The sequence below is a fragment of the Panthera uncia genome (genome assembly GCF_023721935.1).
Source record: "Panthera uncia isolate 11264 chromosome B3 unlocalized genomic scaffold, Puncia_PCG_1.0 HiC_scaffold_1, whole genome shotgun sequence".
In the NCBI taxonomy this organism is placed as follows: domain Eukaryota; kingdom Metazoa; phylum Chordata; class Mammalia; order Carnivora; family Felidae; genus Panthera; species Panthera uncia.
Window position 1 is genome coordinate 89465497 of NW_026057582.1, and position 25187 is coordinate 89490683.

The following is a 25187-nucleotide window of genomic DNA, read 5'->3' on the forward strand; positions in this document are numbered from 1 at the left end:
CTGTTATAACAAATTACCACAAACTGAGTGGCTGAAACAATTCAAATTTATTGTCAAAAGTTTTAAAAACTAAGGTTCCAGCAGGACTGGCTTCCTTCTGAAGGCTCTAGAAAAGAACCCTGTTTCTTGTCTCTTCCAGCTTCTAGAGGCAACATGAATTCCTTGGCTTGTGGCCCCTTCTTTCATCATCAAAGCCAACAGCATAGTACCTTCAAATCTCTCTCCCTGACCTCTGCTTCTGCCATTACATCTCCTTCTTTAACTCTTAATCTCCTGCTTCCCTCTCCCTTTATAAGAACCCTGTGATTACAGTGGGCCCACCCACATAATCAAACATCTTCTTCCCATGGCAAGATTTTTAACTTAATCACATCTGCAAAGTCTCTTTTTCCATGTAAAGTAATCTATTCATACATTCTGGGGATTAAGATAGAGATATCTTTGGGATCATTATTCTGTCCACCACACTGAGGAATAGGAAAGGACTTCCTGGCAATATTTCAATAAGTCAAACCATAAGGAAAAATAGGATTGATTTGATTATATCACAGCAAAGAACTCCTGAAAGAAATTGAAGAAGACATGAATCACTGGAAACTTATTGAATGCTCATGGACTGGAAGAACTAATATTGTTGCAAAGTCCATTCCACCCATAGTGATCTAAAGATTCAAAGCAATCCCTATGAAAATTCCAATAGCATTTTTCATAAAAATAGAATGAACAATCGTAAAATTTGTATGGAACCACAAAAGACCCCAAATGTTGACTATATGCATACTCTGTGACACAGCACCCCTGCCTCTGAGTGAGTAACACCCGCAAAGAAATTCGCCTACACCCACCTGCATGAAGTTGCTCATGGTACCATTATTTGTGTGTAAGGAGGGCAGAATGAGTTGAAGTTAATCTGTATACTGATAACTTGGGGAGTGAACAGGCAAAATAAGGTAGTTTCATGTGTTGGATTCTATGCAGCAGTTAGCAAGAACTGCCTTCTAACAAGAAATGCCTAGACATTTAACATATAAACACTTAAGTGTATCTGAAAAACAGGACTAAGAAGGAAAACATTATAAATAATATTATACAATAACATTTACAGAAACTAGAATACATGCAAAAGCATATGCTATAAAAACATATACATACCAAAAAATCCACAAGAAACAAATTAAAATGTTTGCCTATGATGGGGAAAATGGGGAAGGGAAGGAGGGAGAAAGAAAAGGTGGGAGGGAGAGAGGGAGGAAGGAAGGGAAGAAGGAAAGGAGGAAAGGAAAGGAGAGAGGAAGGAGGGGCAGAGGAATGAAGGAAGCATTTTCTAGGATTCAAACACTCAATATTGTAATACTTAGACTCTCTCCAAATTGAGTTACAGATTGGATAAAAATTTTTTTTTAATTTTTTTTAACGTTTATTTATTTTTGAGACAGAGAGAGACAGAGCATGAACGGGGGAGGGTCAGAGAGAGGGAGACACAGAATCGGAAACAGGCTCCAGGCTCCGAGCTGTCAGCACAGAGCCCGACGCGGGGCTCGAACTGACAGACCGCGAGATCGTGATCTGAGCCGAAGTCGGCCGCTTAACCGAATGAGCCACCCAGGCGCCCCATTGATTGGATAAAATTCTAATAGAAATTCTTACAGGGTTTCTAGTGAAACATGACAAGTTGATTCTAAAATTTACGTTGAAGAACAAAAGGTTGAGAATAGTCACTATATTCCTAGGGAAGAATAATAAGGCAAGGAGATGACAAAAATCAAGACTTACTGCAAAGCTTTAATAGTTAAGAATGTGATCTTGGCACAGGTAGCAAACAGACCCATGGAATATAATATAGAACCCTGAGTGGAGTATAGTATAGATCCCCATGTATATGGAAATCTGAACTATAACAGAAGTGGGATGGAGGGTATATGCACCACACGGTAAATAGTAATGCGGTAAGGCACTTGGTTATCCATTTTTTAAAAAATGGATTCCTTCCTATGCCACACATAAAAACTAGTTACAAATGTAGTAAAAGCTTAAGTGTGAAAACAAAACTTGAAAAATTTTAGAAGACAAAATAGAGTATATTTATGATCTTGATGTAGGGCATGATTCCTCAAACAAGATGAACAAGGTAACTATAACTTAAAAAACTGGTAATTCTGACTGTGTTAAAAATAAAAACATCTGTTTATCAAAGGGTTTTATACAGAAAGTTAAAAAAAATTATCAATAACTAAAGAACAAAAAAATCCTAGAGCAAAATAGCCAAAAGACATAATTTTTAAAAAGAGAGTATGAATGGCCAATAAACATATGGAAAGGTGTTCAGGCTTATCAGTATTCAGAGAAGCACAAATTAAAATCCTAACAATGTACTATTTCATACACATCAAATTGGCACGCATTCTAAAGTCTGGAAGCACCAAATGTCGGTAAGGATGTAGAACAGCCTGAACTTTCATGTATTGCTGGTGGGAACGTACATTTTGCACAACCCCTTTGGAAAGCAATTTGGCATTCGGCGGTAAAAAAGATGGTGGCCTACCCCATGACACTACTCTCTCACACATATTGTGTTGCCTAGAGAAACATACACATGTGTACACGAGGAGTCAGGGAAGAGAATGTTCACAGAAGCACAGCCTCTGTGAGCCAAGAAATCAGAGTACGATGTTCACAAATGATAGAACGGGTAATACAGTGGGATGCAGTCATAACATAAAATGGTGGGAATGAATGAACTACATTCATTCATTCATTCATTCCTACACCTTCAACATATGCTATATAGATTGGCATGAATGAATCTCACAGTATTATTGAGTGGAAAAAGCAAGGTGCAGGCAACCACATTAAGTATCTATTTATGTAAATTCTTAAAACACATGCACGTAACAATGCTTGTTCAGGGATACTTGTATATGTAACCAAGTACAAGGAAATGAAAGAGAACTGTAAACATCGGAAAGAATGAATAAGAATTCAACTGGGATACATCAAAGGTATAGAGAAAATTCTATTTTTTTCTTTTATTTCTTAAGCAGCATATTTTGAAAAAAAAATTTTTTTGTAACGTTTATTTATTTTTGAGACAGAGAGAGACAGCGCATGAACGGGGGAGGGGCAGAGAGAGAGGGAGACACAGAATCAGAAGCAGGCTCCAGGCTCTGAGCCATCAGCCCAGAGCCCGATGCGGGGCTCGAACTCACGGACCGTGAGATCGTGACCTGAGCTGAAGTCGGACGCTTAACCGACTGAGCCACCCAGGCGCCCCATTAAGCAGCATATTTTGATGTGATGTACATGGGTGTTGATTTTTTGCTATGTATTATATACATATATAGACATAGAATTACGTAAATATGTTATGTTCATTCACATATTTATATTCATTATATTCACTGTGTAGTATGTTTGTACTATTTCATAGTAAAACTACAAAGAAAGAAAGAAAAAAGTGAAGGTCCCTGCTAGCATATAAAAGGTTTCCAATATATACGTCATGACAATTGATGTTCAGGCTCTATTTCTTCTCTGAGACTAGAAGTCACCTTACCCTGTGGCTTTATGCTGAAATAATTCAAAAAAGCCTGTGGCTGGGAATATACACACTTATATGGGTCCAGAAACACACACACACACACACACACACACACACACTCACACACACACACACTCACACAGTGCAGCTACAATGGTCACAACTGTCTTTCCCCCATCTAGGTCCACGGCCGAGACTAGCAAATTAGCAGTCCTCCATCATGAACGGAAGAACAAAGCCGGCCGAAATGCTGGCCATGTAGATTTCCTTCTAGACTTGAAGGAGGAGAAGGCTTGGGTACTAGGAAGGGAAACTTGGCAGAGCCTAAGGGGTTTTCATGCAGGAGGGAGCTGTTTGAAGAGGCCTAGGGAATGTTGGCCTGTGGGGAAGGCATGTGTGGAGTTGACCTTCTGACCAGTATCAGGCGTATCAAATGCACTCACCATTCTGAGATTCTTTTTTCCCCTTGACTGTTGCTAAAAATGGAATCAGCTGCAAACAGTATGTGACTGTGTATGGTAATTTACGTAAAGCTTGTCAAGTGTAACATTTTGCTGGAAACATGGTAGGGTCTGGGATCAAAATATTATTTTTAAGATGAAATGGAGTAGCATTCTGGCAAAGCCAGTGCAACCTCAGAAGAGTATCTGACCCTTTCAAAACTTTGCTTTCTCCCAAGATACCTCTCCAAACCCTGGCAGTGGCTGGGCATGCCTTTCCAGTAGCTGGCTGTGCTGGAGGTAAAAACACGTCACTCACTTTGTGTACAGTCCCAGGTGACCACCTCTTACTAACACGTCAGTCCCAAAGCAGAGTGCAGTGAAATTCAGGAGAACTGGGTAGATTTTTAAAGCAGTTACAGCTTGTGAAGTCACCATGTTCTTTCTATAACTTTTTTTCTTGTGAATTGAGACCACATGGCAGAACAAGTTACATTTAGACCTTTGACTAAAACATAATCTTTGACATGATGTGTCTGCCTTTGGTTCACAGTAAGTCTATCTCTGCTCACAAATACACTTAACTTTAGATGTTTTAAATTATAGGAACTGGAAAACCTAGGAGTACTGCCCATCAGACGTAATAAATTTGTATGAACTCTAAGAACTGAGAAGCTTTTAAAGAAAGAAGAGTTCCTTGGGTTTTCTCCTAATCAGTCAAGTATGTCACCGGATGTAATAAAATTATACCACATTGTGTTTTATTTTGTCACAATGAAGACTGACCTTGAGGGACATGCCGTGATGTGCCTAAGTAATGGGATTAGCTTGAGTGGAATCTGTATTTAATGTCAACCTGGTGAATGGGTAGCATGGCTTGGATCTCCAGGTGCCTTGATGGCCCAATCTGTTTGGGCTGCTGTAACAAAATACCACAGACTGGGTAGCTTATAAGCAACATACATTTGTTTCTCACAGTTCTGAAGTCTGAAAGTCCAAGATCGGGATGCCGGCATGGTTGAGTGAAGGCTCTCCTCTGGATTCATTTGCTGAATCCTCACATGTTGGAAGAGAGGAAAGCTAGCTTTCCAGGGGCTCTTTGTGAGAACATTCATCCCACTCATAAGGGCTCCACTCTGACCAAGTCACCTCCCCAAATTCCCCACCTTCTAACACCCTCACCTGGGGCATTAGGTTTTCAACATACGAACTTCAGGGAGACACAAACATTTAGCCCATAGCCCTTGGGTTACTTCTCCAACCTCTGATTGGTTCCCCTGGATGCAGTAGTACAAAATAGGGAATATTTGAAAAGTAAGAAAAAGAAGAAAGAAAAGGTGGAAAGAAAAAACTACACGTTCTTATGCTATATGTATGCATTACTGATGTCTGACCATAAAAGGGGAGGAAGGAGAGAGAAGAGAAAGAAGAAAGATGGAGAGAAAGAGAAGACCAAGATCAAGGGAGAGAAGGAGAGTATGAAGCAGGAAAAAAAGCAGCTGAAAGAAACAGGACAGGAGAAATCAGAGGTGAAGCACCTATTTAACACCTCAAACTGAGCAAGTTCCCCGCAAGGCTCAGGAGGCTCCCCGTGACACCGCCTCCTCCCCTTGGTAGAAGCATCAAATCAAAGGTTTTACTGCAAAGTATTTTTACTTGTTTTGTCCCTAAGAGAAAGTGCTCTATTAGATTAACAAGTAATTTGAGCTTGGAGCCTGCCTGGACTAGTCTAATTAAGATCTAGTTCCCAGCAAGTAAGGCCAAGGTGCACTGTATTCTGAGCCCACATGCTCCTGCTTGACCGTCTGACCTGTTCAGCAATGCTCAGAGTGACACAAAATAGACAGCTCACAATCAAGGTTTGCAAAAACAGAATTTAATCTGGAAGATATGGGTTTTTTTCCCACTGAGTTTTGTTTATTTAACTTAAACACATGCATGTGTGTACACACACACACACACACACACACAGGGCTTGAAACTAAGGCTTTTCAAGTAATTAAGCAGAGGCGTATTATACATCATTGTGTCTTTCCATAGCACAATAACATACCAGTGTTTTCAGGCCAATTGTGATGTCCCCTCAATGATTTCTGTAAACAAGACCATCCCTCCACATAATCACTGTCTAGTTGACTTTGGTGCCCCATCTTCTCTTGTGTCAGCAGCCCTGAATGACAATGTCACTCTTTCTTATGGTTCTAAGGACACTCAGATAGGGAGTCTGTTATTTACTTGCTCAACAAAAAGAAAAGCTCATTTCAAAAGCACACAGTGAAGGGGAGCTGGGCTGTACTAGCTAAATCCTACTTTTGTATTTTGTGAGTCTTATTGAGGATTTGCATACTCAAAAAGGAAAATTGAGAGACACTCACTCTGCTTCATGTTATTTCCTATCCTATCACCGCCCAGTTTGAACTTCTGGAATGTTCCTCTTAATTTTTAAAGTTTTGCCATGCCCACAGGGGTACAACCTTAGCAATGTCACCAAAATGAAATGGTGGGGGATAGATAATGTCTTTTACAAGTGATATTGGAAAGGAGAAAAAGATTCATAGTTCCATAGCTAAAAATCTAACATTTGTTTAATAGTAAATTATTTACTATTAGATTTTTAGAACATTATTAGGTTGTTACTGAAAGGGATACATGCAGGGGCACCTGGGTGGCTCAGTTGGTTGAGTGTCCGACTTCAGCTCAGGTCATCAGTTCAGGGTTTGTAAGTTCAAGCCCCATGTTGAGCTCATTACTGTCAGTGTGGAGCCTGCTTTGGATCCTCTGTCACCCTCTCTCTTTCTGCCCCTTCCCTGCTTGTGCTCTCTCTCTCTCTCAGAAAAAAGGGGGGGGGTTGCATGCAGAGTATAGCTTTATTTCTCTCACTCTTATATGGTGCCAATCACTGTGTACACAGCTTTACACATTATCTCTTATAGTCTTCATTACAAACCTGAGAGGCAAGGATCATTATCCCCATTTTACAGATGAATAACCTGAAGCTTAAAAAGTGAAGTGATTTGCCAAAGTCATTGGCCAGTCAGTGGAAGAACAGGGGTTCAAACTCTGGCTGATGGACTCTAAAACAAGGACCTCTCCTCTCCCTGACCCATGTCTTGGATTAGACTGTCTGCATTCAAATCCTGGCTCAGCTATGCTGTATGCATGCATTACTGATGTATGACCATGAGCTGGTCACTAACCTCTTTGTCATGATATGCAAATAATAATAGGAGCTACCAGCATAGAGTTGCAAGAGTCACATGAAATGATACAAGTTAAGTGCTTAGAACAGTGCACTTAACCATGTGCATGATAAGCTCCCATAATGTAGCTATTGTTAAAAATGCTTATAATTAATAGATATAATCACCCTTCATTGTATGGCATTTGTTCCTTTATCCTGGTTCTAACAGTTCTATTGTACATGTGCCTTTTATTGAAAACTTACTCAAATCTGTTTTGGAAGCAAAATGGGTATAAGTAACAAATGCATGAATTAATCTCAAATTTTGTTTCACTGAAGGGACAGTTGTAGACATCTTTCCCCTGTCCCCTTTCAGGGGACCTGAGTAGGAACTGTCCATCCACATGAGGACACCATCTGGTGGTACTGAAACAGTGCCCTTACTACATCCCATCACCAGAAAGATGGACAACAGATGATTAGTGAAAATAAAATTTTAGTTGGAAACTATTCGGGAAGGGTTCTATTTTCACATATGGACGCAGCCTGACTGGAGCTGGGGAGATCTTCTCTTTTTGGTTCCTTTTCAAGGTCTTGAGAGGAGCTCTGAAAAATATCTCAGGCCATCTGGCCTGTTTTATCATAATTGTGACTCCTAAAAGTAAATGTGGTCAGATAAGATATTTGGAATAAAAGAAACTGATGAAACTCTTACAACTTCATGGGGCTGGTCTGAGTCCCAATCACTTATTCACTTACTTTTTCTCTTTATTCTCCTAATCAGCAATTCTGAAGCATCTATTATGTACAAAGAAGTGTGAGGATGTAGGAAATTCAAAGATGAACCTGTTGCTAGTGACCATGTATTGAATCTCTGTTTATTTAGCACACTGTGAGGAACAGAAAACCCTACTCAAACTAGCTTAGGCAAAATAAAAAATTTATGGGGCAGGGGGGCACGGTGCCTGGATGGCTCAGTCTGTTAAGCATCCAACCCTTAAAGCTCAGGTCATGATTTCATGGTTTGTGAGTTCAAGCCCCAGGTCAGGCTCCGTGCTGGCAGTGCAGAGCCTGCTTGGGACTCTCTCTTCCTGTCTCTTTCTCTGCCCCTTTTCTGCTCTCTCTACCTCTCAAAATGAAAAAATAAACTTTAAAAAATTATTAATTTTTTTTAAAAAAATTATGAGAACATGTAAATAAAACATTTGGGGCAGATCTTAGCCTTAAGTGGGGCTTGATCTGGGTCCTCGAGTGATGTCATCAGGATACTTCCTCTCTGCCTCTCAGCTCTGCTTCTCTCCTTCCCTCCACAATGGCTCTGGAGTCTACAGCCTCCAATTTACCCCCTCATGGCTTCAAGGCTGCAGTGGCAGAGAGGACACGCCTCTTTGTCACTTGCTCCAGCAAAGTTTCAGGATTCACTCTGAATAGGGCTGCACCACATAGGGCCTGACACCACATCCCACACCCATTTCTGGCTCGTAGGTCCTGGTGCATTTGTCCTCCCCTGGAGTCTGGAATAAGATTCACCTGAAGCTCATAGATCATGATGGACAAGGATGGTGCCCAGGGGAAGAACAAGATATTATAATGAGAAAAAGAGAAATGCAGGGGAAAAAACAATAGATGTCCATTATGATTCGATGGCAGAGAAAGCTCTGCCAAACACATTCTCCTCTAATTTTTAGTTGGGCTCAAGGCCACATAGACTAAAAGAAACAAGCTTGAAGTTCCCTTGAAGATAGGTTGGCTACAGGGCTAAGTTATGGGGTGTTAGCAGAAGGGTAGGTGGAAGTTTCCAGGCCACCTTCCTTAAAAGACAGGACAGCTTTGCCTTGCCTTTACACCTTTCATCCTCATCCCCCCTCCTTTAGTGTCTGGCTGCATTCTGGATAAGAGGCAGATGGCCATACCCTAGGGCCAGCTCGAAGAAGCCAAAACTGCCAAGGCCAGAATTCAAGCAGTGATTGAGTCCAATGCTCTTTCCACAGAGCCATCTTATCAAGATCTGTACACAAAAGCTTCTTTAGTAAAAGACCTAAGACAAGTGGACAAAGAGCCATCAGAGTAAAATCTGAGCAGGATCACAGCTCAATATTGACTTTGTGAACTTTGGAGTGAGAAGCTTCCCTACTTACTAAGTGTAATTATGGGCAAGTAAATCAACCTTTCTAAGCCCCCATTTCACATCTATAAAGTGAATAATGGTATTTCAAAGATTGAATGAAATAAGAAATGTAAAGTGCCTGGAACAGTCCTTGACACAAATATTGTGGCCACCCTCTGCCTTCATCACCTCCTCCTCCTCCAAGTTAGAATATGATAAGTACCAGAACAAAAAGCACTCAGTGTTTTAGTGAGACAAGATAGTTTGAGTGAAATATTAAGAATAATGACATTTCTGTTTTTTAGATAATCAGGTCCTACCCCTATTTCTAGGGAATTAGTCCTAAAAATCTGCACTGAAAACAGAACCTTTGTCGGGGCGCTTGTGTGGCTCAGTCGGTTAAGCAACCAACCTCAGCTCAGGTCATGTCTTGCAGTTTGTGAGTTTGAGCCCTGTGTCAGACTCTGTGCTGACAGCTCAGAGCCTGGAGTCTGCTTCAGATTCTGTGTCTCCCTCTCTCTCTGCACTGTCTCCCACCATTTGCTCTCTCTCTCCCTCTCAAAAATATATAAACATTAAAAAAAACCTGAATCATTGTTGATTCTTCTTCAGGTGAACCATGGACCATATTTTGAGAAACACTTAATTAGGAGATAACATTGGAGTAATGGGTGGAAGGAAGGACAGAAAACAAGAGAGAAAATACAGACCAAAGGTGAGTACTGGAAAGCTCTACATGCTGAGCTACAAAATTGAACTCAATAGTTCATGGAGCCATTTCATGTTTTTAAATAGAGCTTGTAATCCAATCTTTGATTTTGGAAATATAATCTGGTAATTGTGTGTTGGAAGGTTCGAAGGAAGGTAACTGAATTAGGCACCTCATGTATGATTGTCGCAAGGCTAGGTAACAGAAGAAACTAACTAAAATTGGTAAGTTTTTAAAAATGTTGTTTGGAAAGTGAATGATGATAAACTTGGGCTCAAATGTGGTCTGCTTAAGATGCCATCAGGACACATAAGCCAGTGAAAAGGCATATCTATAGTTGTTAAAGGAGAAGTCAATAAAATCTATTCATCCCCAAGTTTGGGAATTTTTCCTTTTTAAAATGATGACTATGATGATGATGATGATGATGATGATGGAAGCAACAACAAATATAATAATTGGGGCAAAAAGTGACTATGGTTAACTCTACTTAGCACATTCAACTACTTTGGGGTCACACGGTCGGTTTGAACTTGAACTGTCATCACTCAGCACGTACGTGAGCTGCCTTCAAGCTGTTGAAGAGCAGAGCAAAGTGGAATGTGTGTAACCCAATCCCACCAGTGGAGCCAACCCACAGAGAGCATACAGTTGCCTATAGCTGAGACCACATGCCTGAGCTTGTAACTCAATAATATTGTCAAAGTAATTGGCCACAGGTGGTCCACAGTTGGGTGAACAGCTGAGCCTGTTCACTATTTTTGAGGTCGTCTTAATAAGTTGCTCAAAGTTGGGTGTGTATGATCTCTCTACTGCAGTGGTTCTCACCTAGGAGCAACTTTGCCCCTCAGGGAACATTTGGCAATAGCTGAAGACCTATTTTATCGCCATGACTAGAGGAGATGTTGCTACTGGCATCTATAGGGCAGAGGCCAGAGATGTTGCTGAACAGCTTACAATGCTTAGGATAGTCCCCACATAACAAATAATTGCTCATCCCAAAATGTCAATAGAGCCAAAGTGGAGAAACCATGCTCTCTTAAAGCACAGACATGGGCTCTGTGTCTTCCTGTAATTTATCTTGTTTAACAGAACACAATGGCTGTGTGATGATCAGCAACCAAAATGAAGAAGACCTATCCCAGCCATGAACTTGGAAAATGTATTAATGGTCCTGAACTTGGCAACAGAAAAATGTATTTAACCTCATTCATGTGTGTGTGTGTGTGTGTGTGTGTGTGTGTGTGAGAGAGAGAGAGAGAGAGAGAGAGAGAAGAGAAGAGAAGAGAAGAGGAGTCTTTGTGAAAAAAAATTTGCAAGCAGAGACCGCAATCTAAATCTGAACGAAGAAAATCATTTAATGTTAAGCCCCAGCAGCACATGCACAGCAATGTCAGGATAGTGAATGATTGGGATGAATCTAATCCAATAACCTCCCATAAAATGCATATGAACTGTGTGCAAAAGGCAGAATCCCCCCTCCTCCTCAACACTAATGAATAAGAAACAACTATGCAAATTCAGTCCTTCACAAAAATTCATCCTGTAATTTTCTACAGATTAGCAGTGATCACAGGAATAAGGTAACAAGAATATTGAAAGAGCAGAGAAGAAATGACTCTTACCAGAAGCAATCAGTGCTGACAGCACTTGGTCTCTAAGGTAGGCATTGGGAGCTTCCTGATGGGTCACATAGTATCTGCCCAGTGGGTGGTGCTGGAGTAGCCAAGCAGGTAGGGCTCAACAGGACACAAAATAATAGGAATGGTAGGCTGTAGGATAATCCTGTTGTAGTCTGACCCCAGGAAGTCTGTAGATAGAAAGGCTCTGGAACTATGGTTTGGAAAGAGCAGACAGATAAACAAGTCTGGAGGCAATGTGATGGGATTATGAAGAAAAAACATTGTTCTTCCCACTTTACATTGGTCCCCTTCCCACCAATCTTACCCCTTAATGCTGCGTCAAGAAAATGACCCTACCTTCCTTGAAAGCTGGCTAGAATAGTCCTGAAAAGACTATAGAAGCTATCACCTCTAGAATCTGTCACTTTGGGATTGGTAACAATGGGTGAGGAAGATTTTCTTAAGAAATTCAGACTGAGGGGACGCCTGGGTGGCTCAGTTGGTTAAGTGTTCAACTTCGGCTCAAGTCATGATCTCACGGTTCATGAGTTCAAGCTCCTTGTCAGGCTCTGTGCTGACAACTCAGAGCCTGGACCCTGCTTCAAATTCTGTGTCTCCCTCTCTCTCTGCCCCTTCATCACTTGCTTTCTCTCTCTCTCTCAAAAATGAATAAACATTAAAAAAAGTTTTTTTAAAAAAGTTCAGACTGAGGTTGCCAGTGAATTTTCCTTTACAAAAGAAACATTGGCTTCTCCTAGGACATCTTCTGCTCTTCTCATTGCTGTGATTTCAGGGTGCTTTCCTGTCCACTGCCTTGACATCTGTATTAGCTTCCTATGGCTGCTGCCATAACAAATTACTACAAACGTAGTGGCTTAAAATAACACAAATTTATTATCTTGCAGTTCTGGAGGTGAGAAGTCCAACATGGGTCTCTCTGGGCTAAAATCAAGGTGTCAACAGAACTGCATTCCCTCTGGAGGATCTATAGGAGAATCTGTTTCCTTGCTTTTCCCAAGTTCCAGAGGTCACCTGCATTCTTACTCATGCCCCTTTCCATCTTTAAAGCTAGCAGTGGCCAGTTGAGTTTTTCTCACATGGCATCTCTTTGACAGTGACTCTTTTGCCTCCTTTCATTTTTTTTTTTTTAACGTTTATTTATTTTTGAGACAGAGAGAGACAGAGCATGAACCGGGGAGGGGCAGAGAGAGAGGGAGACACAGAATCGGAAGCAGGCTCCAGGCTCTGAGCCATCAGCCCAGAGCCCGACGCGGAGCTCGAACTCACGGACCGCGAGATCGTGACCTGAGCTGAAGTCGGACGCTTAACCGACTGAGCCACCCAGGCGCCCCTAATTTTTTAAGAACACTTGTGATTACATTGAGTCCAAACAAATAATCCAAGATAACATTCTAACATTCCTATTTTAAGGTCACCTGATCACCAACACAAATTCCATCTGCAGACCTTAATTCTGCCCCCACCATGTATATATATATAATATATATATATATATATATATATATTATATATATATATATGTAAATATGTCATATTTATATGTATATATATAAATAATATATATGGGTGTGTATATATTTATACATTCATTTATTTTTGTATGTTAAAATGTAGACATTTTTGGAGGGTCCATTATTCTATTAACCACAGGTTCCCTGTTTGACCTCTCCTTTGCAATTTTGGGTTGGCAGCTGACTGAGGGCATGTGCAGTGCCAATAGCTGTCTATAAATAAATATGTGCTAAATGAATAAATTAAGCATTGGGTGGGGAAATGAAGTGTGAATATTCATCTTCCTGACTCAGCTTTATAAATCCTGAAGATAAATGTAATTACTAGAGGCTCTAAATTCTCACCCATACCACTGACAAAAACCCTTCAGAGACCCTGTGTCCCATCCTGTGGACAGCTTAGCCATGTTTCCAGCTTCACTTCTGAACTTTGTGACTCTGCCTCTTGGCCTTTTCCGGATCTAGTAGTTTGCAGCCCAAATGGGCAAGATGGCTTTCCCAGCTTCCCCACATAATCAAGACTCAATTATGCAAACCTTGTCCTCCCACAGCTCTACCCTTTATCCATTTGTATGGTTTTAATCACCTTGATTCAGGGTGTTTCTTAAAAAAAAATCCCATGAATTTATTCTAATTAACCTCTTTTCCATTCATTCCAATGTTTGGGCTTAGGAGTAGTGACTTGAATGAGGTTGGCAGGTCACTGTAGACTTTTTATTTACTAGACTCCTTTGGAAAGTATTGAGCCATTCTGGACTCAGATTTATTTTCCTATTAAGTTGTAGGAAATTCTGACAGCTGCAAAAATAATTATGATGCTAAAATAGAACATAAATACATGTGTAGAGAAAAACATTTTATCCTTCCTCAATTAAAAGAAATGATTTGCCCTTTCATACTAGAGGCTCTTAAAGACATCTTTAACTCTCTGTGTTCTGCAGGGGACAATTTGATCAATGGAGATTTTGCTGGAAGCATGCACTCCCAAGCTTGTTTTATTCACTAGTCATTTATGTCCAAAACTACCTCATTTAGGTAACTGGTTTATGGATGTTAATTTTTAATATTAGTGTAAGTAAAATACATACCACAAATACTGTACTTATTTGCCTAATTCTATGATTCACCCCCTTTCTCTGAAATGTTTGCTTTAAAACAGAGGGAATATGTAAACATCTGGCTACAAGCTGTGACAGTCATTAATCTTAATACGTTTCACACCCCCATTCATTAAAGAATTGCAGTTGGCCCAAAGTTACCAAAAATCAGTGACGATGTTAATTGGAAGTTACATATTCCCACACCTTCCTTTCTCAGTTCCCACCCCGCGTATCAGCATCCACCTCCCAGCAGTGATATTGATTGTGGGTAGTAACAGCGCCACTGATTCGGCTTGAGCCTTTTCTGGAGATCAAGCCTTCTATGATACCTTGAGCATATTTTCACTGAATTCCCTACATTCATAGGAGGAATGTATTATTGTCCCATTTTATAGACAAGGAAACTAGAGCTTAGAGACAATAGGTAATTTGCTGTCATACCACTGAAAAGTGGCAGACTAGAAACTTAATATTTTTTTTTGAGAGAGAGAGGAGAGGAGAGGAGTAGAGAGAGAAAGACAGAGAGAATCTTAAGCAGTCTCCACACACCTAGTGGAGCCCAATGCAGGGCTTGATCTCATGACTGTGAGATCATGACCTGAGCCGAAATCAAGAGTCAGAAGCATCACTGACTGAGCCACCCAAGCACCCCTAGAAATTTAACATTGTAGAAATGAGTGACCACAAAACCCAGATTCTTAACCTCTTTTCTAATTCTTAAAGATATGTTTACCCGTCTTAAATTAAAATAAGAAACGAATAAAGATTATAATAGGAATTATTTTTCATAATGGAATGGGAAAATATTTTTGTGGGATAAAATTTTTAAACATTATTTTAAAATGTCCTTTACGTTATTCCCTGCTTTGTAGTATTATCTATAGCCTTTTTGCTATTAGAATGGCTAGTTAGGACATGCCCCATGTGATTTGCCTTCATCTTGGACTTTCCAACTCAATGCCCTCACTTCACAGTGCTGTTCTGTGCTGATTAAACCTGTACTTACATTATTGGGGGATGGGAGCTCCCTATACATTTTTTAGTGGTTCCCATCTATCACTGGTGGCAGTATTCAGTTCTAGCTCTTTGCTCTCTGGCCTGCTCGCAGCACACTTCCTGCTTCTTACAAACCTGTACCCCATTTCCAGGCTTCTTTGCCATCCCATTTTCTCCTACATTTTCTTTTCATTTGTCTACTTGCATCCCATCTTTTATGGTCAAGTCCCAGTTAGCTGTTACTCTCTGTTCTCTCTTGTCTTAATTCAGCAGACATCCGTTCAGGGCCTGTTGTATTTGCAACTCTATGTTCCACGTGCTGTGCTCCAATCTTTCTTCTTTCTTTTCTTCTATTTTTCTTACTTTTCTGTGGTTGCACTATTCTTTTTTAGTCAGGCCCCAATAAGTAGCAAGTAGGGGTAAGGGACCAGCTCATGTGTGTATATATGTATGGGGAGCAGGAATTGTGGTCCATGACTGCTTAGGCATTCACATGGCTTGTGGGTCACCCAAGGGCCCTCTCCATACCTCTGTCTTCTTCCTTCAAGTTCATAGTATACCTTTCAGAATGGGGTCCAGGATTATTGCCAACAAGACTCATTCCAACCCAGAATACTAAACCACTGTAATGTTCTCACAGACAACATCATCACTTAAAATCAAAGATGTTAATATTGGCAGGAAATCTAATGTGGGGAGTACCTTTTTTCCTCTCAACAAGAAAATCCACAGTATCTCATAAGGTAGAACAAATTTTATATAACTCTGTGCAGACCTTTCTTTCACAAACTTCCATAATAACTGACCATACCTTGTTCTGGGATTCTGTTATTTCATAAAAGAATTGCATTAAAAAATAATACTCTTTTTAAAAAATTTGTATTCATTTATTTTTAATTCCAGTATAATTAAAATTCAGTATATCAGTTTCAGATGTACAATACAGTGATTCAACAATTGTACCTATTACTCAGTGCTCATCAAGGTAAGTGTACTCTTAATCCCTTTTATCTATTTCATCCATCCCCCCCCACCCACCTTTCCTCTGGCAGCCACCAGTTTGTTCTCTATAAAAAATATTGCTCTTTCATAAAATGTAATGGCTCTAAAATGAGATGTTCTATTCATTCATTTATCCAACAGATATTTATTATGCCCCTTTTATGCACAAGACAAGGTGTTAGGCTTTATTGATAATACAGAAATATACGCCACCTACTTCACTATTTTCCTCGGAAGCATCCCTACTTATAAAACCCATTGAGAGGTAGATGGTCTAAGTGTTTGCCCAATATTACTGTAGATATTCCATTTGCTACTGGCTGGTCCTTTCTTCTTCACGTTTACCCTTTGGTTCAGAGTAATCTAAGTGGCCAGCTATTACTTGAAAGTGACTCTACTCCCATAAAGTGATTTCTTCCACAGAGCAAATTATGGTTTAGGAGACAGAGGATAGTAATACCTGTTCCTTTCTTAGGGGCCCAAATTATGGCTCTGCTATTCTTGTAGGAGTGGCAACTAATACAAAGCTTCCCTGGCACCTCCCAAAGCTGGCCCATAGAAGAAATGAAGGATGGATGAGCCCTTCAGGGTGTTCTCCAAGATTAGGAAAGGCATCATTTCAGAAAAATCAAAAAGGCCCTAACAATGCAGGAAGAAGAGACCTTTGTGAGACTAAATGGAGGTGGAATAGTTTGGAAAAAGCTACTGCACAAATAATTTTTTTTAATGTTTATTTCTGAGACAGAGAGAGACAGAGCATTAGCGGGGGAGGGCAGAGAGAGAGGGAGACAAAGAATCCGAAGCAGGCTCCAGGCTCTGAGCTGTCAGTACAGAGCCTAATGCGGGGCTCGAACTCACAAACCGTGAGATCATGACCTGAGCTGAAGTCAGTCACTCAACTGACTGAGCCACCCAGGCACCCTTGCACAAATAATTTGAAAAGCCTTCTTTCTCTCTGGTGAGTGGCCCACTCAGAGGACACTTGAGCCTGTTACAAACCCCGGGAAGGACCTATTGACTGCAGGTTGTAAGCACAGCTCCCCTGTGACCCAAGGGCCAAGACCTCTGGGAAAGATAAGAAGTCCTTCTCCCCAAATCTTCATCTTCATTGGCAACTACCATGCTCAGTAATTCTGAAAGCCAAAACAACTCTTCTTCCTCAGCTCAAGCACAGGGGTCCCCGTCTGCCCCCTTCATCTGAGCTGACCTTTCATTTTCCTGAACTCCTTCAGACCTCCTAATTTACCACTCACCAATACACAATTAAAAGTAGCCTTATTCTTCATCTCAAATACTTTTTGGGAATAAGTCAAAGTATTGTTTAATGTGTCATGTTGTCTGTTGTTTCATATGTGCTAATCTTCTTTCTCCAGATTAGTAACTCTTCGAAGGCAGAACAAATACTTTGCAAATCTCAAAAGCTGGTGTGAATCTTATTTCCTAAATTAAAATTTAGCTCATTATGGGTTTACAAATACCAGTTCATGTATGAGAAAAATTGGACAGAATATTCTTTTTTTTTTTTCAGACATAATATTCTACATTTGAAATGTCTCTGAATATCCGTGTGGTCACTATGCTCATGTTTCCTGGTGTCATATTCTTACATTGGAGCCAGCATATTGCTGGGGACTACAATGGTCTATTGGGGATGCAAACCATCTTAAAAAAATATCGTTCAGGGAATTTCTATTTTCCGGTTCCACAGTAAGGAGCTTAGAAGTCCCACTCCATCCTAACAATAAATAACAACTTTTCTTAGATCCATAAGAGAAGGGAGGACACAGGACAAAGCACTGCCCAAGATTGGAGAGACAGGTGAATACAGGAGTCATAGTTTACCAGAGCAGACTCATGAGTGGAGACTGCTTGGGAAACCTGTACCAGGTTAGAAAAATCTGAAATGTAATTGATGAATTGCTGAGGGTAGAGTATAGACAAGCCTGAAAGTTAAACATTTTAAAGAAACCAAGTCTTTTGTGAGTTTTACTTCTAGAAGCCTAATCAGGTTCTCACAGTAATTACAGAGAAAATTCCCCTCTTGCTTCTGGTAGGGCCAGGAGAAAAGGAACTATTTTAAAATATGCCAAAACAGTCTGTTCTTAACAAGGACAGCCCTCAGCAGAAACTAACTAGAACCTAATCTGCTGGGATATTATCAGAGCTTAACTCATCTGGGGGAAGGAAAATACCCAGCTCTGGCTCACTCTAGCCTTTCCTATGGGAGAAGGGAAATAATCAACTATGGTCTGCTCTGGCCATCTTGTCCTACCTAAAGAGAGAGGGAAAAAATAAAAACTAAGAAACAGTTGTGAAATTCACAGTCCAAGGGATCACTGAAAAAATTAGACTTAATCATAGGACTACAGACCGCTTCCTCTCTCCCCACACTTGACAACCACATTACTAAATGTCTATTTACAAAACCTCCTTTTACCTGATATTTCATACTTGACTATCAAGGAAAAGTTACAAGGCATACTAAAAGAAAAAAAATCCCACAATTTGAAGAGACAGAGCAAACACTGGAACCAGTACATGGCAAGAAAGTTGTGATTATCTTACTGGGAATTTAAAACAATTGGGAACTGAAAAGCATGCAAGAACAGATAGGCAATGTAAGTAGAGACATAAGAATTCTAGGAAAGAACCAAAAATAAATGCTAGAGATCAAAAATATTGTAACAGAAATGAAGAATATCTTTGATGAACTTATTAGTAAAATAGACATGGCTGAGGGAAGAATCTCTGAGCTCAAGGATATATCAATAAAACCTCCAGAACTGAAAAGCAAAGAGAACAAAGACTGACAAAACAAAAAAAAAAAAAAAAAAGAAAACAAAACAAAACAGAACAGTTCTGGAGAGTGGGAAGTCCAAAATAAAGGCATCAACATGGTCACATTCTGATGAGAATGCTGTTCCCTATTTCATAGCCAATGCCTTCTCACTATGTCCACACATGATGGAAAGGGCAAGGTATCTCTGTGGTATCTTCTTCTTATAAGAACACTAATCCCATTCATGAAACTTCCACCCTCATGACCTAAGCACCATCCAAAGATCCCACCTACAAAACCATCATCTTTGGGGATTTCAATATATGAATTTGTAGGGGACACAAACATTCAGACCATAGAAGAGATTAATTAGGAACAAAGGAGAGAGGACACTAATGACTAATATCAAAATGAAAGAGACACCACTACAGATTTTGTGGACATTAAAAGGATAATAAAGGAATATTACAAACAAATCTATGTCCACAGAATTTGATGGCAAATTTGACAACCTAGATGAAATAGACCAATTCTTTGAAAGACAATCTACCAAAATTCACACAAGAAGAAAGAGACCTTCTGAGTAGAATTACATTTATTAAGGAACTAAATATATAATTAATAACCTTTCAAAATAAAGAGCACCACCCAAATGGGTTCACAGGTGAATCTGACAAAACATTTAAAAAATAAATTATACTAATTTTCTTCAATCTGTTTCAGAGACTAGAAACAATGGGAATACCTCCTAACTTACTCTATGAGGCCAGCCTTACCCTAATACCAAAACGAGACAAAGACATTCCATTAAAAAAAAACAAAAAAACTACAGACTACTACTATATCTCATGAACATAGATATAAAAATGCTCAACTAAATATTAGCAAATTGAATACACAATATATAAAAAGAATCATACTACACAACCAAGTGGGATTTATCCCAGGTATGCAAGATTGATTCAACATTCAAAAATCAGTTAATGTTATTCATCATATCAACAAGCTATAAAAGAAAAATCACATGACGGGACCTTGGGTGACTCAGTTGGTTAAGCATCCAACTCTTGATTTCAGCTCTGATCATGATCTTGCGGTTCACAGGTTTGAGCCCTGCATTGGGCTGTCAGTGCAGAGCTTACTTGGGATTCTGTCTCCCTCTCTCTCTGTTCCTCCTCCACTTGCGCTTGCTCTCTCTCTCTCAAAAATAAATAAACATAAAAATAGGAAAAATCACGTGGCCATCTAAATAGATTGAAAAAAAAGCATTTGACAAAATCCAATCCACCAATTCATGATAAAAACTCTCAGTAAACTAGGAATTCTTCCACAATGTGACAACAATTATCTATCATTTACATCTACAGTTTACATAATATTTAATGGTAAGAAACTGAACGCTTTCCTGCTAAGATCAGCAACGAGACCAGGAGGTCTTCTCCCATCACTTCTTTTCCACTTCATACTGAAAATTCTTGCTAATGCAATAAGATAAGAAGAGGAAATAAAAGTATACAGATTGCAAAGAAAGAAAGAAAATTATCTTTGTTCACAGATGACATGGTTGTCTATGTGAAAAATTCAAATATTTGACAAAAAAACTTCTGAAACTAAACAGTGATTATGGCAAGGGCATATGGTTAATACACAAAAGTCATTTACTTTCTTAAATACCAGCAATGAACAAGTAAAATTTGAAATTCAAAACACAATGTCATTTATATTAACACCTCAAAAATTAAGTACTTAGGTCTAAATCTAGAAATATGTACAAGATCTGTATGAGGGAAGCTACAAAATTCTGAGGAACAAAATTAAAGAATTGAAGAAATGGAGAGGTATTTCATGTTCATGATTAGGAAGACTCCATATTGTCAAGTTATCAGTTCTTCCCAACCTGATCCACAGATTCAGTGAAATCCCAATCAAAATCTCAGCAAGTGGGACTCCTAGGTGGCTCATTCAGTTAAGCATCCAACTCTTGGTTTTGTGTCAGGTCATGATCTCACGATTTTGTGGGTTTGAGCCCTGCTTCAGGCTCTGTAGTGGCAGCGCAGAGCCTCCTTGGAATTTTCTCTTTCTCCCTCTCTCTCTGCCCCTTCCCTGCTCACACAGTCTCTATCTCTTTCAAAATAAATAAATAAACTTTTAAAAAAAATCTCAGCAAGCTATTTTTGTGGATATTGACAAACTGGTGCTAAAGTTTCTGTGGAGAAGCAAAGATCCAGAATAGCCAACACAATGTTGAAGAACAAAGTTGGAGGACTGACACTACTCAACTTGAAGTCTTACTATAAAGCAACAGTAATCAAGAACGTGTGATATTGGCAAAAGAGTAGAGAAGTATATCAATAGAGCAATAGAAAGTTAAGAAATAGACTTACATAAATATAGTCAATTGATTTTTGACAAAGGAACAAAGGCAACACAGTAGAGAGAAGACAGTCTTTTCAACAAACGGGAAGGGAACAACTGTTCATCCACATCCAAAAAAAAGTAATCTAGACACAGACAGAATTAGCTCTTCACAAAAATTAACACAAGTGATCAGAGACTTCAATGTAAAACGCAGAACTACAAAACTCCTAAAAGATAATAACACAGGAGAAAACCTAAATGACCTTGGGTATGGCGATGACTTTTTAGATACGACACCAACAGCACAGTGGTTGTCCAAAACTACAAAAAAACTTTGAAAACTCAACAATAAGAAAGAAAGCAACCCAATTTAAAAATGGGCCAAACACCTTAACAGATAGCTCAGCAAAGAAGAACATGTGGAACACAATGTTCCACATCACATATTTTCAGGAAAACACAAAGCAAAACAATGAGATACTACTACACACCTATTAGAATGGCCAAAATTTGGACCACTGGAAACACCAAGTGCTAGTGAACCCTGGTGAGAATGCAAAATGGTTACAGCCACTTGGGAGGACAGTTTAGCGGTGTCTTACTTAAACTAGATATACTTTTATTACCCCATCCAGCAATCACACTTTTTGGTATTTACCTAAAGAAGTTGAAAACTTGTGTCCACAAAAACCTGCAAACAAATGTTTATAGCAACTTCATTCATAATTGCCAAACCCGGAAACAACCAAGACATCCTCCCAGAAGTGAATGAGTTAAACTGGTACATGCAGACAATGGAATACTATTCAACACTAAAAAGAAATGAGCTATCCAGCCATGAAAAGACATGGAGCAATGGAGCAAATTTAAATGCATATTATTAAGTGAAAGAAGTCAATCTGAAAAGGTTACATTCTATATGATTCCACATTCTGGAAAAGGCAAAACTATGGAGACGGTTAAAAATCAGTGGTTGGTGGGGCAGGGAGGGATGAATAGGTAGAACGGAAATGATATTTAGGGCAGTAAAACTATTCTGTATGATACCATAATGATAAATACCTATCACTAATACATTTGTCCAAACTCATAGAATCTACAACGCCAAGAGTGAACCCTAAGGTAAACTATGAATTTCAGGTGTAAATGGTGTGTCCATGCAAATTTGTCAGTTATAACAAATGTACCACCTTGGTGGGGGACATTGACAACAGGAAGGCTATGCATGTGTAGAGACAGGTTATACAGAAAATCTCCTTGTCTCTTTACTTTCCTCTTAATTTAGCTGTGAATCTGAAGCTGTTTTTTTTTTTTTTTTTTTTTTTTAAAGAAGACTTTTAGGGGCACCTGGATGGCTTAGTCGGTTAAGTGTTTGACTTCAACTCAGGTCATGATCTCGCAGCTCTTGAGTTCCAGCCCTGCTTTGAACTCTGTGCTGATAACTCAGAGCCTGGAGCCTGCTTTGAATTCCATGTCTCCCTCCATCTCTGGCCCTCTCTTGTTTGTGCTCACTCTCGCTTCCTCTCTCTCTCTCTCTCTCACAAAAAATGAATAAACGTTAAAAAATTTTTTTAAATAAAAAAGACTTTTAAATATACAAGCAGAAAAAAAAAACCATCCAGCAGCATTGCTTTTATTCTACGGTAAATAATCTAAACACTCTTAATATTATTTTTAAAAGTAGCATATTCATACTATTTCCTAAGGTAAAACTTGATTTGGTTGAAATTTTATATTTGCTGAAGGCCTCTCAGCTTATACCAACACCCCTGCCCCATGCCTGCACCAAGCTCTCCACAGACTCCACATTCTTCTGCTCTTTGTAATACTTATATTCATATTTGCGAAGCTCTGCTCTTCCACTCCTATGACAAGAGGGTACAGAATAGAGGCTTGATAAGTATTTATTGACAAATTGATTCATTTGTTTTTCAAAATTCAGAGAAGCTACAGGAAGTTGAAGTCAAATCTTTTAGGTGAAGGTGGAAAGAGTAATAATGGCCTTTCTGGCACTGGAGAAGCATCCTACTAGAAAAATGTTCTGCTTGGCTACCATGTGATGGTTTCCCCACCAGTGAGATGGTTTTAAGATTGTGGACACGGTTCAAGGGAAGAAGGAATCTCGGAGAGTTGGAACAGTAGGAAAGATGAGGCACCTATAACAAAAAGGAGCACAGCTCAGAGAGGCTAGCCTCAGAAGAAGCAAACACCCTCAAGCAAAGGAACAAGCAAGTCTTGTTTTCCCTCCAAACTCAAATCTTCAAGAAACAAACAATCGGCTTTTGTTGTCTTTGGGCTTTGTTTTTGTTTTGCTTTTGTGCCTCAGAAAGAACCGGAAAAACACACTGGCTCAGGTGAAAACTTTGTGTCAGCAGGAAAGACAAAAACCAAATTAACCAACTTGGCAGCCCTTCCCTCAGCAACTCCCAACCATAGAGCAAGCACCCTCTAGTGTTTCAAGAAATCCCAGCCAAACACAAAATTGCTTAGCCAAATTTGCCAAGTGGAACTTGAGTTAACACGATTGTTTTAAACCTCATAATTCAGTAATTTGCAAGTTACCACAACTTCCCACATAAAAATGAGCCCGTGACCTTGTTTCAGGTGTGATATGAAGAAACTTATTGGTGGCACCTATTTGTGCAACACCGCCCTGAGCTCCCTACACTGTCTCTAAGTAGAATTACAGTGTCTGGGGAAAGGGGCGTGGCCCATGTGGGGTCTCTATATTAGCAGCAAAGGATGCCAGTGGACCTGTGTTCTCAAAGCTGCCATCGGGAGTGTGTTAGTATCCCTGACTGCTATGGATTTCACCCAGTTTGTCAACTTGCCTGGCAGAAATTGGTCCTTTAAGGAATAGTACTAGGAACAGTCCTGCCAGGCCTGGCTTCCAGAAACAGGTGACAGAGTGCTGGGAAGGGAGAATGCAGTGGCCTAAGAAGCACAAGGGTGGGATGGGGGCTGCGAGTGAGACAGTAGCCACCCCAGTCTGTGCTCTGCTTGCACACGGGGGCATTTTACAGTTATGTCCTGGGAGGATTTTAGGGATCATCTAATCCCTAGCTCTCATTAGGAGTTAAAGCCGAATCCCAAAGAGGTCGAATGATATACTAAAGGTTAGACAACAAGCTATTTGTGGGGAATAAGAATAGAATTAACTTTGCTTTTGCTTTTGGAGGGAAGTACTCTCAATATGCCAGACACTTTTCTAGATGATTTGCATAATTTGCCTTTTTAAACTTCACAAACATGTATGCTAGGTAATCTCATCATTGTTATGATCCTGTTTTGGAGAGAAGGATACAGGTTCTGAAAGGCAAGTTAAATTTGAATCTGCATCTGTCTACAAAGCCCATGCTTTTTCCTCTATGCACCAGATGTTCATCTCCAGCTTAGCAGAATCTAGTGACATCTTCCCCAAAAGCGAATGCAAGGGCAGAGAACTGGGCTCCTGCTGGCATGTGGAAGGCAGTGAAGGGGCAGGATGCTATCCCTAGGGTTGCAAGTTATATCTAAGAATATGTTAGTGGGTAGAAATAATATAAGTTGATGTGTAAGTTTCCACTGTGGTGACTAGGACCATCATGCATTAAATAAATAACCTTATCAACCTTCTTTGAGTGTAAAGACATACTCTGAGTTCCTGATAACTGATTTCCTTTTGTGTGCCTATTAGATATGTTATTAAAAGGTAGATTCAGGCTCAGTAGATCTGCAAGGAGTTCAGAAATTCTATATTTGTACAAGCTCCCAGCTGTTGCTGATGCTGCCAGTCCATGGACCACAATGAGTAGCAAAACTTTGCACCACATCCAATACATGA

General features: G+C 39.7%; 1 protein-coding gene across 1 annotated transcript in view; it reads right to left on the reverse strand.

The window, feature by feature from the left end:
- Positions 1-3077: 3077 nt before the first annotated feature.
- Positions 3078-25187, reverse strand: part of FBN1 (fibrillin 1) — a 711751-nt gene continuing 689641 nt past the window's right edge. Inside the window, exon 43 of the transcript XR_007453814.1 lies at positions 3078-3224. The gene's annotated coding sequence lies outside the window, so the exon portion shown is untranslated. The remainder of the gene's footprint in view (positions 3225-25187) is intronic.